The sequence below is a fragment of the Tupaia chinensis genome, unplaced genomic scaffold (genome assembly GCF_000334495.1).
Source record: "Tupaia chinensis unplaced genomic scaffold, TupChi_1.0 Scaffold000545_1, whole genome shotgun sequence".
NCBI classification, from domain to species: Eukaryota; Metazoa; Chordata; class Mammalia; order Scandentia; family Tupaiidae; genus Tupaia; species Tupaia belangeri.
In genome coordinates, this window is record NW_006160057.1 from 2230891 (window position 1) to 2249650 (window position 18760).

An 18760-nucleotide genomic window follows, 5' to 3' on the forward strand; every position below is an offset into this window, starting at 1 on the left:
GAAGGAGAGTCAGGATATGCCTTGTCTGTGAATTTCACCAATTTTCAAGAAAGCAAAGAATTAATACTTAACTCCAGACCCATATTACAGTAAGTAGAGACTTTAAAAAGTTCACAGAAAAAAATCAAATTGAAGTATGAGTTTATTTCGATGCCAAAAAAAATGAAGTCCATGCATAGTATTTTCATAATACACATTTTTCATGAACTTTTCGACATTCTCTGTAGCTATAAATACACAGTTTGGGAAACTACTTTTAATTTAGTCCATATTGTAACTTTTGTCATTCTCAACCACTGGGTTTCTTTTCTTTGTAATGTCCTAAGTTAAAGGTATCTCTGTTTATTTTTTATGTTTTTAATTGCCAGAGGGCACACGTGCTCACTAGAGAAAGAGAGAGACAAAGACAGAGACAAAGAGAGAAGGAGTTGGAGAAAGCAATTTCAGTGGGGTGTGCTCACACCACAATCCCATCTCCATTTCTCTTCCTGTCAGGATTTGGGGCATACACACATGCATATCTGGTGTGTGTTTTTTTAATTTATTTATTTACATTCATTCACTGTACATCACTACAACATACAAAATGAGATTTTCCATCCAGAGTACACTGTATATTGGCTCAATCAAGCACATCAGCATACATGTTATCATCAACAAATAATTTTCCATTTCTTATTTTCTATATATTTGCTTTTTTTTTCCTCATCCTTGATTCCCTATCTCTTACCCTCTGCCATCTCCCACTCTCCTCCCACACTGTCTCTGGTATCTATGTTTGTTTTCTATACTGTTTTCCCCCACATTTTATTGAGTCACTAAAGATCTTAATTAAACTGACTATTGTCATAGCAAGCACAGCTGATATATACATTTCTATAAACACAAGTCCAACTTTAGTCATAAGCCTCAATGAGTAGAATGAACATCCTATAAAGCAGCACCTAGCTGGGGCTATATATCATACTACAGGCATCAAATAGGTATTTTTTTTTCCTGAAACTTTTTTTTTCAACTTAATTTACATTCTTTCCTTAAGCATCATCACAGCATACAAAATGTGTTTTCCCATCCAGAATATACCGTATAGTGGCTTAATCATGCATGTTATTATCACAAATTTTCCATTTCTAGTTTCTAGAATTTTTTTTTTTACCCTATTTCTGACCGTCTGTCCTTTCCCACCCTCTACTCACACTATCTCTGGAATCTACAATTGTCTTCCATTCTTTTCCCACCCACATTGTATTGATAACACAATTTCTTAAATAATCTAACTACTTTCAAAAAATATGGAACGCTTCACGGATTTGCATGTCATCCTTGCACAGGAGCCATGCTAATCTTCTCTGTGTCGTTCCAATTTTAGTATACGTGCTGCTGAAGCGAGCACTATCTGGTGTGTTTTGTAAGCCACTGGGGCTGGGATTCAAGCCTCAGTTGATCAAGTGGGATCTGGCTCCCCAGTACTAGGCCACATGGCCTACCCCAGGTATCTTATCAACAACTTCCACTTGTTGAATATTATGCGTCTGCCTTATTATATGTCATTTCACATCACACAAACTTACAAAGTGGATATTATTAATATCCATTTTGCATGTAAGAAAATTAAGACTCAGAGCAATTAAGTAACTTGCCCAGTGTCACATGGATATTAGGGGTTAGGGCCAAGACTCAAGCCTGGGTCATTCAGACTCCAAACCTGTGTCATCCAGCCATGCCACAGGCCTCTCATGGGATGAGATAGGAGTAGGCACTAGGTGTTATAGGGCCACCCCCTCTACCAAGCCAGGTAGAGGCAACTGATGGCCACAGTCACAATCCATTGCACTGCTGTACGGACCAGGAATTACAATCATCGGAGGACAGTATCTGAATCTTCCGTGTGTTCCCTCCACCTGTGTGCTGGGGGAGCAGGGATTCTCTCCCTTTCTTCCATTGTCCTCTTTCTTCTTTGAAGATCTGAGTGAGGAAGGAGAGAGTCCTGCCACCCAGTCCAAGAGCATGTGCTAGCCTCTCTTCGTAGCGAGCTCCAGCAGCCTCTATGGGTGAACTCGGTGCAGATACATCAATGTCAGGGTCACCCCTGCAGACCGCAGGAACATCAGGCCCTGTAGGGTAAGATGAGCCCTCCATAGGATGTCCAATGTCTTCAGCAACTACTGAAAACAGGATAAAATCGGGGAAACTCAACTACCATGTCTCTCCACATCCTGCAATAAATGGCATCTACTTTACATTAGGTCCTTTCCTACATTAGACAAGAAAAGAAAGAATTTCCCTGTCTATAGAATGTCTCCAGCAAGCCCTCAGCTGGGAAAAGTCTGAAAAAATCCACTCACACCAAAATTTGAGACCACCAGTCCAAGTTATCAAATCAGGGATACTGAAGTCAAGAGAGAGGAGAAATAGCAAAGACATGGTTGATACTTGACCATGAGACATGGCAAAGACCTGGAAGGAGATGTCCTCTGGTCACGTGACTCCTCCAGGTTAATTGAGATATCACGGGTTCAGATCAGTGAAGTAGCAACCTGATGTAAAGTGGATCTCCCAGCCTCTCTCCTCAGAGATGGCTACAGAAAAAGAGGGCACTAAGGACAAGCCGTAGCCTCATAAATTGTGTTTAGAAACCAGCAGCAATAATCTAGCCTTGTTTATACTGCAGGCCCTGCACTTATCTCTTAGATCTGCACTTATCTCTTAGATCCTCACAACAGTTCAGTTTGATTATTATCCCACTTAACAGGTGAGGAAACCTAAGCTCAGAGATATCAGTTTGCCTTAAGAGCCTGTTGATAATAAATACTTCAGACAGATGTTAAGCATTACTCCTGAGGCCACAATTTTAACTGCTCTTACTCTGTTGCCAAGACAGAAAACGATGGGGAAGGAAGAGGGTTGACAAAACTAGATTCTAGGCGTGCCCAGCTCTAATGCTCTTGTCTATTTTAAACAGTCTTCGCTTGTGGTCACTTGGGGTGATGCACACTTATTTGTGTGCATGTTTACATACAGTCAGATTGACAGCCCAAGGCACATACATTTTCCTTTTAATGTCTGATGTGCGTGTGTGTGTGTGTGTGTGTGTCTGTACGTGCATACATGTGTCTGTAAGTATCCTTTGGGGATTGCATGCTCAGGAATCTGAAAGGCCCAGAGTCCAGGACTTAAGAAGACCTCAAAGTGACTTTATACCAGAAGAGTTGCAGGCTTTGGCAGGTGAGACACACAGTCAAAATTCAACCTAAATTCTAGGTTTGGGTCATCTGCAGAAAAGAATACCATGTCCATGGAGGGATCTCAGTTTAGCCAGACCTGGCATTTGCCCTAGCTTTCCCACCACCACCAGCCCCAACACACCTACCATCTTTGCAGTTGTGTGATACTAGAAAAGTTATAGTCACAGTACTCAAGACCAAAAATTTGCCAGTTTTTCCATTCAGATACCTAGCTACTTCTGGATACCTGGGCTGGGGCCAGGCTGGGGTTTGCAGGAGCACAGAGGAACAAATTTGAATCTGCCACTGCATTAGCTGTTTATAAGCACTGGGAGTTTCGTCTTAGTGATGGGAAAGCTCTGCCTCTTGCCCCTCCCCCACCCCTTTTTGCTGCATGCCCTCTTATGATAGCACTGTCCTCTTAGATGCTTTACTTTTCCAGCCATGTGCCTCTGGCCCCACCTAGACTCCCTGTGTGATGGGAGGTCATCTTAGGCCCCTGTCCCTCCTGGCCAGCTGTCACCACCACCATTACCCATGGTGTTTTTTACAACATTCAGTATTTTTACCATTATGTGAAACTTCCCTCCAAATTCTTCAATAAAAATTGCTTTCCAAGTTAAAAAAAAAAAAAAAAAGTTTCAACAAGTGGCGCCAAAGCATCCCTGAAATACAAGCCTCGGAATTGATTTATAAGAAATAAAATTCCATGAACAGCAGTAGTGGAGTGGACAAAATTTAGATGACCCAAATGAGAGAGAAATTGTCTTGGAGAAAAGAACTACAGAGAAAAGAGAGCCCAGGAGGGTGAAGTGGTGCCCTCCAGGAAGGAAGTCTGAGGAAGCCCAGGTATGTCACAACAACCCAAAAGGGAACCAGTTACAAACACAAAACCTGCCCAAGCTGGTGGCTTGAAATGGGACTTTATGGGTTCCACCTACATAGTTCCATCTTAGGGCCCTGTGCAAAAGCAAGCAGAGAGATTGCTCACCCTAAACATTAGTCCCAGGGATGCAGTGCTATTGGGGCCAATTCCAAAATGCCTCAACAGCAGTCTGGGAGCCATAGGCTGCAAGGGTCAGGAGGGCAACTAGGAGGCATTTAAGAATCACACACCTCCTTGCCATAGAGCCCCAGGGAAGAGTTTTAACCCAGGTTATGGCTCCAGTAACTTCATAGGTGAATGTGAATTGGGTAGTATTGAGTCTTTAATAATAATAGGGTCTGGAACCAGCAGACGGCTTAATGGTTATGTCACTAACTTCCACGTAGTTGAACGCGGTTCAAGTCCCAGACCTAGCGACTTAAAACTCACGCCAGGTGCATGTACATACTTGCCCAAAATCCCAAGAGGAGAATGGAGGAGAAGGGATTGCAGTATGGTCATATTCCCTGGGGTGATTTCTCTCTTTCTCTCTCTCTCTCTCTCTCTCTCTCTCTCTCTCTCTCTTTCTCTCTCTCTCTCTTTCTCTGTCTCTCTAGCAAGCGCACAGACCCTATAACAAAAATCTCTCTTGGGAACCAGCAGTTAGCATAATGGCTATGTCGCTGGACCCCCTCGTAGTCGACTGCGGTTCGCCCTCTCGGGCCCGGTGGCTTAAAACTCACGCCGGGCGCGTGTACGTGCGTGCCCAAGATCCTGAGAGGAGAATGGAGGAGAAGGGATTGCGGCGTGACCATCCCCCCGGGGGGTGATTTCTCGCTTTCTGTCTCTATGTCTCTCTCTGTCTGTCTGGCGAGCGCACGCACCCTATAGCGAAAAAAAAACTCTCAAAAACAAATCTCTCTTAAAAATAATAGGGTCAATTCTCTCACAAAGTGATAAGACAACTGGACGTACATGGGAAAGACTGAGATTCTCATCCCTGGACTACACCAGCATATGTGCCCACGATCCTGCTGGCTGAGGCTGGGAATGGATCATGGCAAGGAGACTCTGTTGGGTGGGGACTTCTCTCTTCCAGAATGAATGAATGAGTGGATGAATGAATGTTTTAAAAATTAAATAAAAAAATACTAGTCAACAAACTCATCAAGGGTTTAGAATGTGCCAGTCACTGCTCTATACACTTGCGTGTAGTAATTCATTCACGCCATACACAAAATGAAGATGATACTGTCATTGCATTTATGTTGTGACTGTTGAAAGAGATGAGATATGTGAATTCGTTTTTGTGAAATTGATGATATGGATGACTATGATAATGGTGATCATGGTGATGCAAGTGATGGTGGTGCCATTGAGGGTGGTGAGGGAGATGATGACAGTAATGGAGGTGAAGATGACAGAGACAGTCATAGTGGTGATGTTAAAATATATAATAGAGTAATGGATAAGGATGTATACTTTGAGTTACACACAGATTTGGTTCAAATTCTAGTTGTATTAATTCGGTGTGTGACACTAACTAAATTCTTCGAGCCTTAGTTTCTGTATCTGTAAAATAATCTCTCTCGCATGGTGGTGTTGGGAGTATGTCGCTTTCTTAGCACAATAACTGGCACTTTATACACCAATGGCTACAATGGAGGAGGGCGGCAGTGGCACCAGCAGCAGCAATGATGGCAAAGACAGAGTTCCCAGCAGAAGTCAAAGAGCTTCTCCACAGCAAGTGAGTCGGCTCCTAGTTACACTCTCACCACTCTTCCAGCAGACAACTTGAGAAGCCTTCTGGCTCAGAGGGTGCTTTCTATTGGCTGCAGTTAGTTCCAAGCACACAGGAAGGCCTTCCATGCTGTTGCAGGCACCTCCCACCTAACCATTAACCAGCCTGGCCCTAGATAGGCTGGAAAACAGACAAAGGTCATCTCTGGGGTTATTGCTTCACCTTCTCATCCGTAGCCCTGGGGTGAGAATGAGCAGGGCTTCGCTTTCAGTTTACAGTTTAAACTGACCCCTTCTTCACTAGAACCCTAATTGTTCTGCTGTCTCCCCCCAAGACCCACCCTGTACTCTCAGACCATTGTGTTCACCTGTCTGTGTCCAGTCAACATTTGCCATTGGGGGTTCTATGGCTTCAAGGTTATTGACAGTCATAATAGCTAATATGCATCATGTGCTTACTGTGGTCCGTGGATCAGTTTATTTAATACTCACAACCACCTTGTAAGTTGGGTAGAATTACTAGCCCCATTCTACAGGTGAGACACTGAGGCTCAGAAAGGTTAAGTGACTTTTGCTTGGTCACACAGCTTATACAGGGAAGAACTGATTCCTGATTTGAGATATGTTTGATCTGAGAGCCCAGGATGATTCCACCATATCATACTACCTGCCTTGCAAAGACTTAACCTGCAGAGCAAGAATTTTGAAGAGACAGGATGGATGGAAAGCTATTGCAGGGACAATGCAATTGGCTGATTCTCAAATCTTCCTAGAGAGGGACTCTCCATCACCGACTTCATTCATGGTTCCACTCTCATGGTCATTACGAATATTAGATGTCAGCGCCAGGTTCTAAGACATGCTTTCTGAGAGGGCAGATTTTTTTAAAATATTGCAGCAAGTCCTTCCTCCCCACAGTTCCACTTCCAGAATCTTACCCTTCAGATGTACTTGCACATGTGTCAATCGACATATGTACGAGTTACTCATGATTTATAATGGCAAAAAAATTGGAAGCAACCCAAATGTCTATCACTAGGGAGATGATTTAATAAATTATGGAATTTGCATATGATGAAATGCTCTGCAGCCATTAAAAAAAAGAAAGTAAAAAGAAAGCTCTATTTCCAGGAATATAGGATATGGCTATGCACAATACCTAACTAAGTGAAAAAGGTAAGGACGCATGTTGTGCGACCATTGCATCAATTAGGAAGAGGGGGAGAATGAATATATAGGTTGAGTATCTCTTATTCAAAATGTTAGGGACCAGAAGAGTTTCAGACTTTGGATCTTTGTCATATTTTGGCATATTTGCATATACATCATGGGATATCTTGGTGTTAGGATCCAAGTCTAAACATGAAATTCTCTTAACATTTTAGATAGACTTTCTATACATAGTCTGAAGATAACTTTATGCAATTCTTTGTATTATAGTGTTATGACTATGATCTGTCACATGAGATCAAGCATAGAATTTCTACCTGCGCTGTCATGGCACTTAAGAAGTTTTAGATTAATGTCTTTCCTCAGACCCTCCTCCGTCTCGGAAATTAGTTATTATCTGTTGATGATAACGTGTATAGTATCCCCAAGTGGACTGGTGAGAAATGTATTCATGTTGGAATGTTGACTTTACAAGCTAAGTGCTGTGCGTGATTGAATGTATAAAAGAAATTAAAATAAAGTAGTATAATATTTTTTTTTAAGTTTCAGATTTTTGGAGCATTTTGGATTTCTCATGTCTGGATTAGGGATGCTCAATCTGTGTACAATTTCTTGTAGATGCATAGAACCCTCTAGAAGGATATATAAGAAAGAGACCCGGGTGTCCAGGAGACAAAACTGAAACAGACACTTTTCACTCTGTCCCATTATGTGCCTTCTGGATTTGGGTACCTACACCACAATAAACTTACATGCATAGAAATAACCATAAGTAAATGTTGATAGTATGGTTTTTTTTTTTTTTGGAGAGATTTTCACTGTAGGGCGCGTGCGCTCGCCAGACAGACAGAGAGAGACATAGAGACAGAAAGCGAGAAATCACCCCCCAGGGGGGACGGTCATGCCGCAATCCCTTCTCCTCCACTCTCCCCTCGGGATCCTGGGCACGCACGCACACGCGCCCGGCGTGAGATTCAAGCCACCGGGTCCAGGACACGAACCGCGGTCGACCACGTGGGAGTCCAGCGACATAGCCATTACGCTAACTGCTGGTTCCCAATGTTGATAGTATGTTAACGAAGACACTGAAAATGGCACTGGAGACTCGAACTTGACTTCTAACACTTTGGACAAGCTATGCAATGTTTCTGGATCCAGGTTTCCTCAATTACGGGGTGAAGTGATACATACTTCCCTGGGCTGCGGAAAGAGTTAAGAGACAGAATACACCTGTTCATTCATGCTCCTGATATGTGTCGAATATCTGCTCTGGGCCAGGTCCTGGGCTCAGTACTGTCTATTAACAAGGTAGGTCCAGCAGACATGCCTCCAGATTGTGTGTCATACGATGGTCCTTACCATGGGCCCTTTCACAACACCAACCTGGAACAGAGAAGAGAAGAAAATTCCAGGTGGGTGGCATGAAAGTTCCAAGCCACAAATAAACCTGGAGAGTGCAAGGAACCAAAAGAAAACAAAACGGCTGGGGAGCAGTGAGCAAGGGAGTGATGGGGGGCATAAAGACACCCAAGGCTCCAGGGCCTATGATAAGAACCTGGAGTACTTTCAAGGTGCAGAGGGAAGCCAATGGTGGCCTTCTACCCAAGGCAGTGTGGCATGGCAGATAAGAGAGCAAGCCCAGATAACCAGGTCCAAATTCTGACCTACTTCCTGTGGATGCCTCTGGTTCCTGAGTTCTCAAAAAAGAGGCCGAGTACCTCTGTAAGGGTACAGTGAGGCACCTCTTAGCTCAGCCCGGCACCTCTCACACACTTACCAGCAGCAATAGCCATGATAATCATTGTAGTATATTTCTGAAAAATGGTTCCAGAGCAAGAATAGCCAGACTATGGCCCCTGGACCAAATCCAGCCCACCTCCAAAGTTCACACTGCCCACAAGCTAAGGACGGTTTGAACATTTTTTCAATGTTAAATCAAGCCAAAAATAATTTATGACACATCGAAATGTTATGAAATTCAAATTTCAGCAGCCAGAAATAAAGTTTTATTGAGACACAGCAACGTCAATTCATTGACATGTTATCTATGGCTGTTTTCATGTTACACAAAAACATGGTAGTTGAAGCAGAGGTGGTATGACCTGCAAAACCTAAATTATTGATTACCAAATCCTGTGTCGAAAGGTTCTCAGCCCCAGCTCTAGAGAATGAATTAGGGAAACCCAAGGATACAAGGAAGAAGTCCAGCTAGGAGGCTTCTAAAGTGACAGTGAAAGATAACAGTGAAAGAGAGAGAGATGGAAAGTGGGGAGAAAGCTTCTTTAGACAGGTTTTAGAAAACTAGGAGAAGCTTACAAATGCTGGGCCTTTTCGGTATTTCCTACGTTGGACACAGTCGTGACAGCTACTGTCTGTAGGACTGAAGAGGCTGTTATGGATTTGACATCAGCTCTAATATCCTATTATTCAGGACCCTTTATGATAGCAGCAGAGAGTGACTGCAGACTCCAGGTGACAGACGAGCTGATGGCCGTGCAGATATGCAGCACTGACATTTTAGGAGCAAGCTAGTGCTGGGCTATAAATAGAAGCGAGCGGTCATCAGGAGCACTCCTGGTCGAGGCCACCCACCTTCTGCACCATAATGGCAGGCCCCGGCAAGCGCTGGTCCTCGCCCTTACCCCACAACTAGCCCAAGTCAGGAGAGCACGATAGGAGTCGAGAGGGAAGCCAGAAAGCTGACCAGAGAATGACACTTGTGAAAAAGGCAAAGCGATCAGGAGTTTCCAAAAATGGTATTTAAAAATGTAACAGGTAGAAGCCAGCAGGTGATGTAGTGGTTAAAGCACTGGCCTCCCACAAATGTCAACCACAGTTCAAGCCCTGGATCTGGCGACTCGAAACTCACACCAGGCACGTGTGGATGCGTGCCCAAAATCCCTAGAGGAGAACGGAGGAGAAGGGATTGCAACATGGCCATCCTCCTGTGGAGGTGATTTCTTACTTTCTCTCTGTTTCTCTAGCAAACACACATGCCCTGTAGCAAAAATCTCAATAAATAAATAAAATAGTACTAGGCGCATACTACATGCCAGTATTGTTTAAGCTTTTCATATGAATCACTTCATGTAACCACGATGATCAACTTTACATGGTAGTGCTACTATGCTCTCTAGTTTACATGTGAGGCAAAGTTCAGTAACTTACCCCAGGCCGTACAACAGTGAGTGGTGAGCCAGGATTCCATTCCAGGACATCTTGGTTCAGGGCTCCTGAACTTGGCGCCTGTGTTTTACTATCTGTTCTAACGCTCGAGGAGAAGAGAAGCCTGACGCTTGCTCAGTAACACCATTTAGGCCCCTTTTGTTATTTTCCCTCACAACATCCATGCATCAAAATATTTTGTCTACAAGACAGCATTTATTATACAGCGATCGAGTCATTGTTTTCAGGAAGTCACATGCGGCTTTCAGTCCTCACTCATCAGCATGCACTGCCAATGCCCACACATACACACACACAGCACAGTCGCATCCAAGAGGAATTAGAATCTCCACTGGGCTCTTGTACAGCCTGCAAGCAATTCTTAAAGCACCCAGATCCCCCCATGAGCTCCAAACTGGGAGCCACTAGTCTCGGTGCAGCATTCAGGCCCTGTCCGGCTCCCCCTAATATAGCACCAGGTCACTGGTTCCACTTAGGACCCAGCCAAGTGGTGAGGGCATGATTATCTGCATGAGAAACAGAGGTTAGACATGTCAACATTGGAGAGATTTTCACTGTAGGGCGCGTGCGCTCGCCAGACAGACAGAGAGAGACATAGAGACAGAAAGCGAGAAATCACCCCCCAGGGGGGACGGTCATGCCGCAATCCCTTCTCCTCCACTCTCCCCTCGGGATCCTGGGCACGCACGCACACGCGCCCGGCGTGAGATTCAAGCCACCGGGTCCAGGACACGAACCGCGGTCGACCACGTGGGAGTCCAGCGACATAGCCATTACGCTAACTGCTGGTTCCCAATGTTGATAGTATGTTAACGAAGACACTGAAAATGGCACTGGAGACTCGAACTTGACTTCTAACACTTTGGACAAGCTATGCAATGTTTCTGGATCCAGGTTTCCTCAATTACGGGGTGAAGTGATACATACTTCCCTGGGCTGCGGAAAGAGTTAAGAGACAGAATACACCTGTTCATTCATGCTCCTGATATGTGTCGAATATCTGCTCTGGGCCAGGTCCTGGGCTCAGTACTGTCTATTAACAAGGTAGGTCCAGCAGACATGCCTCCAGATTGTGTGTCATACGATGGTCCTTACCATGGGCCCTTTCACAACACCAACCTGGAACAGAGAAGAGAAGAAAATTCCAGGTGGGTGGCATGAAAGTTCCAAGCCACAAATAAACCTGGAGAGTGCAAGGAACCAAAAGAAAACAAAACGGCTGGGGAGCAGTGAGCAAGGGAGTGATGGGGGGCATAAAGACACCCAAGGCTCCAGGGCCTATGATAAGAACCTGGAGTACTTTCAAGGTGCAGAGGGAAGCCAATGGTGGCCTTCTACCCAAGGCAGTGTGGCATGGCAGATAAGAGAGCAAGCCCAGATAACCAGGTCCAAATTCTGACCTACTTCCTGTGGATGCCTCTGGTTCCTGAGTTCTCAAAAAAGAGGCCGAGTACCTCTGTAAGGGTACAGTGAGGCACCTCTTAGCTCAGCCCGGCACCTCTCACACACTTACCAGCAGCAATAGCCATGATAATCATTGTAGTATATTTCTGAAAAATGGTTCCAGAGCAAGAATAGCCAGACTATGGCCCCTGGACCAAATCCAGCCCACCTCCAAAGTTCACACTGCCCACAAGCTAAGGACGGTTTGAACATTTTTTCAATGTTAAATCAAGCCAAAAATAATTTATGACACATCGAAATGTTATGAAATTCAAATTTCAGCAGCCAGAAATAAAGTTTTATTGAGACACAGCAACGTCAATTCATTGACATGTTATCTATGGCTGTTTTCATGTTACACAAAAACATGGTAGTTGAAGCAGAGGTGGTATGACCTGCAAAACCTAAATTATTGATTACCAAATCCTGTGTCGAAAGGTTCTCAGCCCCAGCTCTAGAGAATGAATTAGGGAAACCCAAGGATACAAGGAAGAAGTCCAGCTAGGAGGCTTCTAAAGTGACAGTGAAAGATAACAGTGAAAGAGAGAGAGATGGAAAGTGGGGAGAAAGCTTCTTTAGACAGGTTTTAGAAAACTAGGAGAAGCTTACAAATGCTGGGCCTTTTCGGTATTTCCTACGTTGGACACAGTCGTGACAGCTACTGTCTGTAGGACTGAAGAGGCTGTTATGGATTTGACATCAGCTCTAATATCCTATTATTCAGGACCCTTTATGATAGCAGCAGAGAGTGACTGCAGACTCCAGGTGACAGACGAGCTGATGGCCGTGCAGATATGCAGCACTGACATTTTAGGAGCAAGCTAGTGCTGGGCTATAAATAGAAGCGAGCGGTCATCAGGAGCACTCCTGGTCGAGGCCACCCACCTTCTGCACCATAATGGCAGGCCCCGGCAAGCGCTGGTCCTCGCCCTTACCCCACAACTAGCCCAAGTCAGGAGAGCACGATAGGAGTCGAGAGGGAAGCCAGAAAGCTGACCAGAGAATGACACTTGTGAAAAAGGCAAAGCGATCAGGAGTTTCCAAAAATGGTATTTAAAAATGTAACAGGTAGAAGCCAGCAGGTGATGTAGTGGTTAAAGCACTGGCCTCCCACAAATGTCAACCACAGTTCAAGCCCTGGATCTGGCGACTCGAAACTCACACCAGGCACGTGTGGATGCGTGCCCAAAATCCCTAGAGGAGAACGGAGGAGAAGGGATTGCAACATGGCCATCCTCCTGTGGAGGTGATTTCTTACTTTCTCTCTGTTTCTCTAGCAAACACACATGCCCTGTAGCAAAAATCTCAATAAATAAATAAAATAGTACTAGGCGCATACTACATGCCAGTATTGTTTAAGCTTTTCATATGAATCACTTCATGTAACCACGATGATCAACTTTACATGGTAGTGCTACTATGCTCTCTAGTTTACATGTGAGGCAAAGTTCAGTAACTTACCCCAGGCCGTACAACAGTGAGTGGTGAGCCAGGATTCCATTCCAGGACATCTTGGTTCAGGGCTCCTGAACTTGGCGCCTGTGTTTTACTATCTGTTCTAACGCTCGAGGAGAAGAGAAGCCTGACGCTTGCTCAGTAACACCATTTAGGCCCCTTTTGTTATTTTCCCTCACAACATCCATGCATCAAAATATTTTGTCTACAAGACAGCATTTATTATACAGCGATCGAGTCATTGTTTTCAGGAAGTCACATGCGGCTTTCAGTCCTCACTCATCAGCATGCACTGCCAATGCCCACACATACACACACACAGCACAGTCGCATCCAAGAGGAATTAGAATCTCCACTGGGCTCTTGTACAGCCTGCAAGCAATTCTTAAAGCACCCAGATCCCCCCATGAGCTCCAAACTGGGAGCCACTAGTCTCGGTGCAGCATTCAGGCCCTGTCCGGCTCCCCCTAATATAGCACCAGGTCACTGGTTCCACTTAGGACCCAGCCAAGTGGTGAGGGCATGATTATCTGCATGAGAAACAGAGGTTAGACATGTCAACAACAACGATAATTGTAACCACCGTTTATGAGCTGTGTGCCTTCAGTGTAATCTTCTCAGCATTGCTGAGTTATAGGTATTATTATCTCTGTCTTTTACAGAGGAAACAGAGTCAAAGGAAGGAAAGTACTTGCCCTAAGACCCCTAGAGAGAAAATGGCTGAGTCGGTATCACATCCGGGGTGCCCGACTCAAAGCCCCTGTTTCTAATTGCGAGGTCTCAGTGACTCCTCTTAGGAATAATAAGGCAAGTCCTGGGCCGGCTTCACGGCCCGTGGTTAAGATAGCTGGATCCCACATGGCTGGCCATGCAATTCTGGACTCAGTGGCTTGAGAAAGACACTGGATATGCGTGCATAAACTTCTAAAAGGAAAGAGACTTGGAGGAAAAGGGATTGTAGCATAAAGGTCCTTTGTCCTCTCTGTCTCTGGAAAGTACACATGCCCTCTGGGGAAAAAAAAATAAAGTAAACATGTAAAGAAATAAGGACTGTCTCAGGAGCAGTTCAGTTCAGTAAGTTTTTATTGATCATATACATACATGCTTAGTACCACGTAAAGCCTTGGGGGTCCAGTAAGACAAAAAAGGTCCCTGCCTAATAGAACTTGGAGTTCGAACTTTGACATTTTTTCATCGAGTAAATGTTTTTTGAGCATTTACTGTGTGCCAGAGCCAGACACCGTTCTAAGTGTTTGATGATACAACAGCAAGCAGAAAAGGCAGGGCTGCCACTCACGGGTTGGCAGTGGGTGGTGAGATCTGGGTTCAGAGCTCCTGAGCCTGACCACTAGGCTTCACTATCTATCTGGTCTAGCCCTCAGGGAGAGACTGACTGAGGCTCACTCAGTAACAACAGCGGGTTAGGACGTTGCAAACCTGTGGAACTGAGCATGTGGGGCAGGTCATGGATGAACTGAAAGGACAAACAAAAGTCCTACACACTCGGCCCCAACTGGTATCTGCTACCAGGCTTCCCAGCCCTCCAGTAACCCACCCAGGCACCTCCTTAGAGCTCCCTCCCAGGAGGGGCTGAGGGAGGGCCTGGCTGGTTGGTGGCACTGTATTGCTGATCCCCAAGGGCTCTCCATGGTTCACAAGAAGGATCATAAAGTCCTCAAAAGCGCTCCCAAGGAGATGAATTTTAATTCACTGTCATTTCAAGAACAACTGTGTTGGCAAGCAACATTTTGTCACGGGGAGGAGGAGCAGAAGGGATGTGAGGGGAACATGATGATGTTAAATGTCTGCTCCAAAATGTTTGGGAATAAGGGAGGCTTTTTAAATGAAGTGCCTCAGAACTGGAGGGTATGAAAGAGGGCATGGTTGAAAATCTGCATTTGATGGGCCGGCAGGTGGTGTGGTGGTTGGGGCACTGGACTCCTACATGTCCGACCACGATTCAAGTTCCAGACTTGGCGGCTTGCTTTCTCACTTCCCCTTTCTCTCTCATTCTCTCTCTCTTAAAGTTAAATCATAATAATAAATAAAGCTAAATCATTATTTTTTAAAAAATAAAATATTCAATAACCAACAGCAGGTTTTCTGCCCACAACCCAGGGAGGGGAAGTACCACCAGACCACATGGAGCGTGCGGCATCTGTGTTTGGAAAGCCCCTGAAACCAGCACCAACGTGCTGCCAGGAGGACGTGGTTTCCCAGAATCTGGGTTAAGGTACAGGTGGCACATTTAATTTACAAGCCCTAGTGGCCATTGCTTGTGAACTGGGATAGAGACCTCAGAAGGTGCCATGACTAAATGCTGATTCTGACCGAGTTGAGCAACAAGGCTCTGCCCTGCCAAGGGGCAGGCGTCCCAAGGCAACACGGCGTTTTCTCTGGACAGTGAGTCACTCGGGAGAAAAGTATTCAGCGAAGAGGAAAGCAGGTGGTCCTGGCACAGCACACTCAAGCTGGAGCAGTGCACATGCTCAGAGCTGGGAGGCGTTGGTTTGGTCCCTCCCGATCTTTCCTGAGTTTGAGGTACAGAAACTGAGGCTTGCAAAGTTGAAACGATTCCCTGAGGACACACAGCAGCCACTCACTCTGTGCTCTTTCACATGTAGCATACTAGAGGTTCAAACTTCACACAAGAAGTAGGATTCAAGCTTGGAAGGCGGGCTTGGAAGCCCAGTGTCAGTGCCAATGTTTATCTAAAAGGGAAGCAAATCATTGCCCTTTACAGAGTCAGAGTATGCCACAGGTGGACCTTCCCATCAGAACGTGCCCACTGCACCCAGTTCCCTTTTTAAGAGCAACCGAGCATCATTTATAGAGCAATAGCAGTATAATCACCATCACACGGGCTCAAAGTGCCCATGATAATCCTGCAGAAATAGCTTTCAAATCCCATCCTTTAGGGCCTCTGCCTGCTGGACACAGCTAAAAACCCTGGACGTGATTTGCAAAACAAACATTAAAAATACAGCAAAGTGGAGAGAGGGCAGATCAGCTGGGACCTTGACCTGGAGAACAAGACATAACTGATTTCCCTGGGTTTTCTCTTTCATCATATACCCCAGACTTGGAACTAAAGAAGTCGACAACTTGCAAACACTAACAGACGCAGATGCATAATAATCAAGACCACTGGATCCCACATGGCTGACCGCATAGTTTGAGTCCCAGACCCATGGCTTGGAAAATACGACATGCGTGTGTGCGTGTGTGCATTTGTACCCAAAATCCTTAGAGAAGAATAGAGGAGAAGAGATTGTGGTGTGGCCATCCCCCCTGGGGAGTGATTTCTAACTCTCTGTCTCATTCATTCTGTCTCTCTGCAGCACATGCACCCTATAGCAAAAGAAAAAGAAAAAGAAAACCCCTTTCGACGGGAACCAGGAGTGGGGAAAGGCCTTCCCGTCAATGCCGCTTATGACTACGGAATGATACATGTTTCCATCCATTTATTCACTCAGCAAACATTTTACTTAGTATCTGTCGTTTATTAATCTTTTACCCCTAAAAAACAATTTACCATAAACTCAGTAGCAAAAAAGCAACACATGTATTATCTCACAATGTCTGTAGATCAGAAGTTGGGATGTAGCACACCCAGACTCCTGCTCGGGGTCTCCCTGGGTGGAAATCAAGGTGCTGGCCGAAGCTGTGGTTCTCATCAGGTCTCATGCTAGTGTGGAATTGGTTTCCGTGTGTCGGTAGGACCGAGGGCTGTTGTCTTGTTACTGTTAGCCAGGGACTGCTCTGGCTTTTAGAAGCCGATCTCAGGTCCTGCCTACAGGGCCCCTCCATCATAGCAACACAAAACCTCCCTCATGTAGGGTCCCTCTGTTGCTTGGAATGTCTCTGACTTTCACTCCTGTCTGCTTTTAAAGGGCTCATATGATTAGGCCAGGCCTATCCAGATCATCTTTATAATCTCCATATTTTAAGGACAAATGATTTAGGCCTTTAATAACATCTGCGAGATCCCTTAAAGCAGTACCTAGATTTGTGGTTGACTAACCAGGGGTTGGGAATCCTGAGGGCCATCTTGGAATTCTGCCTACCGTAATACCCCCTGTGAGGTAAGGAACAAGGATACAGAGATGACTCTCAAAATACTTGCCCACAGGGCCAGCCACATGGTGGGTGGTTAGAGTGGCTAGATCCCACATGGCAGACTACACAGTTCAAGCCTAGGACCTGGAGGCTTGAAAATTATAGCAGGCCCATGCCCAGGCATACCTAAAATCCCCAGAGGAAAAGGGATTGCTGTGTGGCCATCCCCTCAGGGGATTCTCTCTCTCTCTCTCTCTCTCTCTCTCTCTCTCTCTCTCTCTCTCTCTCTCTCTCTCTCTCTCTTTCTGTCTTCCTCTCTCTCCGGTGAGCACACTTGCCCTATAGCAGATAGATAGATAGATAGATAGATAGATAGATAGATAGATAGATAGATGATAGCTAGGTAGATAGGTGATAGATAAATGAATAAATAAATAAATCTCATCCACAACGGGCTTACAATCAAATGGATACAGCAAATCCAAAGAAGCGACTAGATTACAGGGCAATGTCCCTGGGAGATAGGTCTTCCCTCTATTTAGTATTCAGTGCTAAGAATACTAAAATTTAGGAAACCAAGTGAGTGCTGGAGCTGGAATTCAAGTTACTAACTAGATCACGTATTCTTCCTGATAAATACATAAGTTCATTACAAGAGGAAGAAGGCACAGGCACAGAAGTTGTCTCTCATTGGAAATTCACAAAAATCTTTTTTCGGAAGCCAGCAGGCATTGTCATTTCCACTTCCAAGATGAAGTCACAGGCCCGTAGGACCGTGTCTTGCCATCTGCCTCCCACCAGACCTTTGGAGCAGGTGCTTCCTCTGCTCGTAAGCCTTTTCCCCACAATTCTTGGCCGTGTAGCCCTTTCTTAGCGCCTTTGCATATTGACTCTGTCTGCCTGGTACACTTGAGGTTTCATTGTTTTTAAGCGAATCTGCAAGGGAGTTCCATAACCCAGGAGACTTGGGCTCTGTCTTGGCACTGCGACCTGCTACCTCGGTTTTCCTGTAAAATGAGCCATTCTGAGGAACAGATCCCTACAGAGGAAAGCAGAGCTAATATTTCTCCTGCTAGGGATCCAGGCGCACACTGACTGTCCATGTGTCCGTGTCCTTCCTCACAAGACACAAAGTCACTGCACACAGAAACAGCAGCCGTGGCCCCAGGAAACAATACTGCAACTGAGACCATGCGAGGTAGACCGAACATGTGTGCACTCCTGCACAGCACTGGCTCCCTGTGACTGGATGAGCCCTGGCAAGAAGTGCTCCTCATTCATTCATTCACTCAGCCAGCCAAACAGCAGTTACTGTGTGCCTAAAATATGCCAGGCAGGTTTAAGTGGGGTGACACTTCAGTGAACAAAGCAAAGTTCCTGCCTGCACGAACCTTATATTCCAGTGGGGAGACAGACAAACAAGTGAATAAATACATCTAAAATAGTACATGATAGAAAGACCTTATCAAGTGGTGATTATATTCCAAGGTCCTTCAAAATAGAGGGACAATATCTGATAAGGACCATCTTTGATCTCCTTTTGGTACAACAGCAAATGATGAAGACAGGCCATAGAAATAGCGTAAGCCTGGGACCAGTAGTTGACCTAATGACTATG

At 45.2% G+C, this 18760-nt stretch overlaps 1 long non-coding RNA gene and 1 other non-coding gene across 2 annotated transcripts; both read right to left on the reverse strand.

Annotated features, from left to right (window-relative positions):
- Positions 1–1286: 1286 nt before the first annotated feature.
- LOC114009512 (U6 spliceosomal RNA) lies at positions 1287–1393 on the reverse strand. Its single transcript, XR_003550919.1, has one exon. It is a non-coding gene; the product is annotated as a U6 spliceosomal RNA (small nuclear RNA).
- Positions 1364–10336, reverse strand: LOC114009509 (uncharacterized). The gene is made up of 3 exons (XR_003550916.1): positions 10168–10336; positions 8359–8382; positions 1364–2165 (listed from the first exon to the last, which is right to left on the reverse strand). It is a non-coding gene; the product is annotated as an uncharacterized LOC114009509 (long non-coding RNA).
- Positions 10337–18760: the final 8424 nt, after the last annotated feature.